Source organism: Rhinopithecus bieti, unplaced genomic scaffold (assembly GCF_001698545.2).
Source record: "Rhinopithecus bieti isolate Rb0 unplaced genomic scaffold, ASM169854v2 scaffold_2453, whole genome shotgun sequence".
NCBI lineage: Eukaryota > Metazoa > Chordata > Mammalia > Primates > Cercopithecidae > Rhinopithecus > Rhinopithecus bieti.
The window spans coordinates 4071166-4077602 of NW_016804447.1; positions in this window are offsets into that span (position 1 = coordinate 4071166).

Below are 6437 nucleotides of genomic sequence, written 5' to 3' on the forward strand. Positions count from 1 at the left end.
TTTTTGAGACAGGGTCTCACTCTGTTGCCCAGGCTGGAGTGTAGTGGCACCATCACACCTCACTGCAGTTTCAACCTCCAGGGGTCAAGCAATCCTCCCACCTCAGCCTCTTGAGTAACTGGGACTACAGGCACATGCCACCACACTCAGCTAATTTTTTGTCTTTTTAGTAGAAACAGGGTTTCACCATAGTGCCCAGGCTGATCTTGAACTCCTGGGTCCATGTGATCCTCCCACTTTGGCCTCTGAAAGTGCTGGGATTATAGGCATAAGTCATCACACCTGGCCCTGAAACTTTCTAGCTATATATTGTATGAAACTTTTTCGGATGTTGAAGTAAATGGCTTTATGCCATTTAAAGGAAACGAGAAAATTTTTTGTAAAAGAATAAAAGATTTTATGGCTGTGTTGGATGACAATATTTCTTAAAATTTGTTAGTGATCAATTTCTATTCATTTAAGAATAGCTTGAAGTTAAAATATAAGCTTTAGGAAGTATATATTCTTTGACAGGTTTTAAGGGTTATGGAAATCCAAATATGTTTGGTAAGTGGCTATAGTAGATTGCCAAAATTTTCACAAATTATTCTCTTCCTTAACAGCTATGTCCTTTGCAATATGGCTTTGAAATTTCTCCCATCAAAAGGTGGGGTTGGCCTTGTACCTTCTTTGGTCAATGGAATGTGACAAAACAGCATTGCAGTTCAAGCCTAGGCTTCAAGAGACCTTTTAGGATTTCCTAATTGCTACAAAACAAATCTGGCACCATGTGAGTAAACCCAGGGTAGCCTCCTGGGGGATGAGAGACCACCTGGGACAAAGATGAACCATCCCAGGTAAGCTTCGTACCCCAACCACCATGACACACCAGCCAGGCTCCAGCTGACCTGGCACCTTCTCATACCTGAGCCCAGCTCAAATTGCCAAACCGCAAATTCTTCCAGAATAGGATGTTGATGTACACCTCGGTATCCAATCTTTTGGCTTCCCTAGACGACATGGGAAGAAGAAGAATTGTCTTTGGCCACACATAAAATAAACTAAGGATAGCTGATGAGTTTTAAAAAAAAATTGTAAAAAAGATCTCATAATGTTTTAAGCAAGTTTACAAATTTGTGTTGGGCCACATTCACAGCCATGCTGGGCTGCATGTGGTCCCATGGGCCGTGGGTTGGACAAGCTTGATTTATGCCATTGAGCTTTGTAGTGCTTTAATAGCTAAAGCTAGAACTGATATAATCACCTATATCAGAAAACACTCTAAATACACCCCAACCAAATGCTCTATATAGACCTTTTTGGAGGCTGATTGAAACCAAATCAACATTTTTAAGGTAACTGCAGAAATTTAAAATGGTATGAGTATTAGACAGTATTGAGAAATTATTGCCCATTTTGTGAAATGAGGTAATGATACTGTACTTACATTTTTAAAAAGTCTTCATCTTTTAGGGACATAAAAAAGTTATACATGCATATATAAAATAAATATGTACATGCACACATATATAAACACATACATGCTGAAATATTTAGGGGTGAAATAACTTTATGCTTGGAATTTGCTTTAAAATACTCCAGCAATTTAAAAAAAGAGCAGGAAGCAGGGCATCGAGGAGAGAAAATAGGTGAAAGGTAATGGTGATAATGTTGGAAGGTTGACAATGGCTACATGGCAGTTTGCCATGCTATTCTCTCTACTTTTGTGTATGTTTGGAAATTTCTAAAATAATTTTTCATGTTTTTTGCCTACAAAGAGGTTCTTAAGATTATTTCTGAGACTTTCCCAAGTACCCGAAAAGAAAACAATCGTTAAATGGAAACACTGCGTAGTACTATCATTGGCCTGATTGTTTGTTCAGATAACCAGTAAATTTCATAGTGCCACTGTGGAAGTGGGAGGAATCAAGTAGTGACAGTAGAGGTTAGATTAGCTAAGAAGTCATAGTAAAAGTCAAACCCAAAGCATGCTTAATGGAAATTACAAAATTAGTAAGGCAACAACAAGGAATCTGGCTAGTCTCATTTTAAGTTCAGTATTTTTCCGCTGTAATGCTGCCACTCCCTCACATTAATTACATTCAAGTGGCCAAATGTTATCAGCAGCATGACTCTTCTGGTTGCCAGTGACAGAAGCGCAACTTAAGTTGCCTTTAGCAACAAAAGGTTAATTTCTAGACTGATCAGTTACGGCGTTAAATAATCACCAGTTGCTTAAACAGTTAACCCCCCAAATCTCAGCATCTTAACACAATAAACATTTCTTTTTCGCTCTTGCCACTGATCTATGGTGGCATGCCTGGCAAGATGGCTCGAGGATGCACTCTTCTTCAAGCCTTCAGCCTCCTAGCCAATGGATATGGAAAGGAACTGAAGGACTCCCATGGGATGTGATCATGGGCTTCGGCCACATAAGGTTAGAACTCGCAGGCCACACCTAACTTCAAGAATCTGTGAACTGTAGTCTAGCTGTGTGCACAAAAGGAAAAAAAAAAATGGATTTTGATGAACACACTGCAATTTCTGCCATGGCTATAATCAGAAAGTCATCCAATATGGGGTTGTTTCTTTGGGTGGTGGTGGTTGTTTTATGTCAAAAGGTGGATAATCCGATGGAGCACAGTGGATGACTTGGGGCAAGATGATACCAAAGAAATGAAGTTCAGAGAGGAAGCTGATGGAAATAGTGCAGGCAATAGGTGAGGCCTGAGCTGAGACTTTGGCAGTAAGAAAGAAAAGGAGAACAATTTCTGAATTAGAATTTTTAAGATGTGGTCACTAACTTGATGCAGACAGTAAGAGACACAGGGAAACAGGTAAAGCATCTGAAATTTCCAGATGGCATTTCAGTGACCCCATTGGGTCACTGGATGAGTGACCCCATTCATTGGTTGCTTCAAAAAGAAATACAATCCAGTTGAGCCATATTTCTATATGTTTTAGTTATAGGAAGAAAAGTTCTAGGAAAAGAGATTTTGGCTTGAGGTTTTCAGAGCAATCACAGAGCACAAAACTCGAGTTAAAGTAGTGGAAATTGGCTGGGCACAGTGGCTCATGCCTGGAATCTCAGCACTTTGAGAGGCCAAGGCAGGCGGATCACTTGTGCCCAGGAGTTAGAGACCAGCCTGGGCAACTTGTCAAAACCCCATCTCCACTAAACAAAACAAAAAAATATATAAAAACTAGCCAGATTCTGTGGGGCATGCCTGCAGTGCCAGCTACTGAAGAGGCTGAAGTGGGCAGGAGATTGAGGCTGCAGTGAACCATAATCATACCACTGCACTCCAGTATGGCACTCCAGCCTGGGTGACAGAGCAAGGCCTTATCTCAAAAAAAATGAAATAAAAGTGGCCAGGCACAGTGGCTCATGCCTGTAATCCCCGCACTTTGGGAGGCTGAGGTGGGCAGATCACCTGAGATCAGGAGTTTGAGACCAGCCTGGCCAACATGGTGAAACCCCATCTCTACTAAAAATACGAAAAGTAGTTGGGTGTGATGGCAGGTGCCTGTAATCCCAGCTACTCGGGAGGCTGAGGCAGGAGAATCGCTTGAACCCGGGAGGCGGAGCTTGAAGTGAGCGGAGATTGCACCATTGCACTCCAGCCTGGGGGAGAAGAGCGAGACTTTGTCTCAAAACAAATTAAAATAAAATAAATAAATAAAAGTAGAAATTACATTATGTAAAGTTTGGTTGCTAGATAGTATATACAGTGTTTCCAAATGAAAACCAAAGTCAGAAACCAAAGTCAACACACACACAAACACACACACACACACACATACACACACATAATGTTATACTTTTTTGAAAATGTGCATTTCCTTTTTGCATGTAAAATCCAGATAGAAATTAGGAGAATCCAGAAAATTATGTTGTCTACTACCTGTAGTAGTTTTAGCTGGTAAATGTTTAATGAGAAATAAATAATGAGACTATTTTAATGCAGAATTTCTACATGACATTGCTTAGAATAATGCCCAAGGGCTTGCTAGTGATGTTTTAAAAGACTCATAGAAAAGATTTTAGGGCCAGGCACGGTGGCTCACGCCTGTAATCCCAACACTTTGGGAGGCCAAGGGGGGTGTACCACGAGGTCAGGAGATTGAGACCATCCTGGCTAACATGGTGAAACCCCGTCTCTACTAAAAATGCAAAAAATTAGCCAGGCATGGCGGCGGGCGCCCGTAGTCCCAGCTACTCAGGAGGCTGAGGCAGGAGAATGGCGTGCACCCGGGAGGCGGAGCTTGCAGTGAGCCAAGATCGCGCCAGTGCGCTCCAGCCTGGGCCACAGAGCGAGACTCCGTCTCAAAAAAAAAAGATTTTAGAAAAATAAGGGTGAAGATAGAATATCTACAATAAATTTTGGGAACTAGGATTGAGAAAAGTGTCCAAAGACACCATTATTCTTAAAGTCCTTTTGGAAAATGATGTAGAATGCTTGATGTTTCCCCAGAGCCAACCCAATTTATTTGTCAGAATTGATCCAAGAGAAGAGAGTTAGAAAATTATTTAAGATGATTCTAAAAAGGTAATTATGTCCTCATTTGTCCTGAATAGATATCATTTTACATACTTTAATAAGGACAGGATACTCACACCATTAACCCATTCCACTTAGTTACCAACTCCGAGTGTTGAATGTAAAAAACACTATAGAAAAATTCCAACCCTGGGGAGCTCCAAGTTCTCTTGCTGTGGCTAGCATTGCACATCCTTCACGGTAGATAATGAAGGAGGAATTAAACACAGTTCCTGCCAGCTTTGAAAAATCATCTTCCACCATATAGGCAAAAGCTAAGGACATGTTGCCCTGGAGAGCCACAGGGCAGCAGCGGAAGGCAGGGCAGCCCCAGCAGCCTCTGTCCTCCCAAGGAACAAATGGATGATCCTGCTTCCACCATCCACTGTCTTCGGTACTCGGAGCAAGTCACTGAAACTCTCCCCACCTCTAAGATGGAGAATTGTTAAAGCTTGTCTTTGTTAGCTCTTCGGTTTTGTGTGTCTGGGTGAGGATTATACAAGATAAATTGATGCACGTGGAACATAAAAGCAGAACGGATTCTTCTGTTGATGTTACTGTCACTATAATATTACTTATATTACAAAGCTTGGAGAGAAGTTGAGAGTGTGATATTCAAACAACTTACTGGCTACCATCTTTATAAGCCCCAGAATTCCACAGTGATATCTCTCAATGTGATGTGCTTATTCAATTTATAAGACAAAGAGTACTGGAAGATTATCTTGAAATTTTATTTCTTCCTTTCAAATGTAGGTTTCTTTTTTTTTATGTAATACTGGCTCAAGATCTCCATGCTAAAAAACATACAGTCCTTTGGCTATGACCTATGAAATAAGGGAAGAGTTAAGAGAATCCATATTCTCAGGATCCTCTCTACTGAGAGGCAAAGGCATGTGGGAAAAAGAATTTGGATTCAGACTTTGTTTAAATTCTGATTGGCCACTTGCTAACTGTGTGCCCTTAGGATAGTGATTTTCTGGTCCTCAGTTTTTCCATCTTTAAAATGAGGGAAGGGAATGGATAGAAATAATACTTAACTTGCAGAGCTATTATGATTATTCAGGCAAAGTGTAAACTGTGCCTAGCAGAGGGCTTGGCCAGCAGGCATGTGCTCCTTAAATAGTGACGATTACTCGTAGTATCACCCAGTAGCAGTCATCTTGCTCCTTCTAGCTGAGTCTGCAGAGATTTCTAGATTGCATCATAATGTCAGTTTGCTGTTCAAACATGAGAAATGCATATTTTTCTTATATTGACCAATTTTTATATTACGTGTATATTTTGTTCTTATTACACATAAGAATGGAATAAGAGTAAAAGAAATATAGACCATAAAGCCCTAGAAATTAGCACAATGTGTAGCTTTTTATAATTAGCTCTGTTAGGCATGAAAATCAAGAAAGGAGCTCATAAAACTTTCTTGAGAGTTATCTAGGAGATACACCTATTTTACAACTCGCAGAATGCCAGTAACTACTATATGCTTATTAATAGAAGCATAACATCTATATAACATAAATTCAATTTCATTTCCTCCCCTTCTATCTAAATTTGCATTCATTATATCCATTAATTACATGAATTAATTGATTTTAATAATTTTTTAAAGTCGACACTTTTACAGTTACAAAAACAAATGCGCATTCATTTGCGTTTCATTAAAGGACATAAAAAAGGCATATGGAAAATGAATTTAACATCAACTTTTTAATACCAAACAACAAACTTTGTCTAATTTCTAGTTGGGAGACAAAATTGTTGGGACAGTATGGACATATGCAAAATCTCTTCAGTTTCTTCTGAATCAGGCACTTGCAAAAGTACTAACAGATAGCAGCAGATACCAGCAGAATATCATGGACTTGTTGGCCTTGACTGATGCTGTTTGCTTGAGATTTCAATAATCAGATGTGC